General features: G+C 55.7%; 1 protein-coding gene across 1 annotated transcript in view; it reads left to right on the top strand.

Moving 5' to 3' along the window:
* eno3 (enolase 3, (beta, muscle)) overlaps positions 1–384 on the top strand; it is a 14,469-nt gene that overhangs the window by 6,344 nt on the left and 7,741 nt on the right. The gene's annotated exons all lie outside the window — the stretch shown is intronic.

Below are 384 nucleotides of genomic sequence, written 5' to 3'. Positions count from 1 at the left end.
GCTCTCTCTCACACACACTCAGGCACTCAGTCTCACACTCACGCACGCACACACGCACGCACTCACTCACGCGCACACACTCACAAACTCTCACTCTCACACTCACGCACACACAATCACTCACGCGCACACACTCGCACACACGCACTCACTCTCACTCTCACACTCACGCACACACAATCCCTCACGCGCACGCACGCACTCACAAACACGCACACACACTCACACTCACTCTCACAATAACGCACTCACAAACTCTCACACTCACGCACACACAATCCCTCGCACGCACGCACTCACACACATGCACTCACACACACTCACACTCACTCTCACACTCACGCACACACAATCACTCACGCGCACACACTCCCACACACGCAC

Source organism: Sinocyclocheilus anshuiensis, unplaced genomic scaffold, assembly GCF_001515605.1.
Source record: "Sinocyclocheilus anshuiensis isolate Anshui unplaced genomic scaffold, SAMN03320099.WGS_v1.1 scaffold1379, whole genome shotgun sequence".
NCBI classification, from domain to species: domain Eukaryota; kingdom Metazoa; phylum Chordata; class Actinopteri; order Cypriniformes; family Cyprinidae; genus Sinocyclocheilus; species Sinocyclocheilus anshuiensis.
The sequence above is the reverse complement of the archived record's forward strand: the minus strand, read 5'-3'. Positions and strand labels throughout refer to the sequence as shown.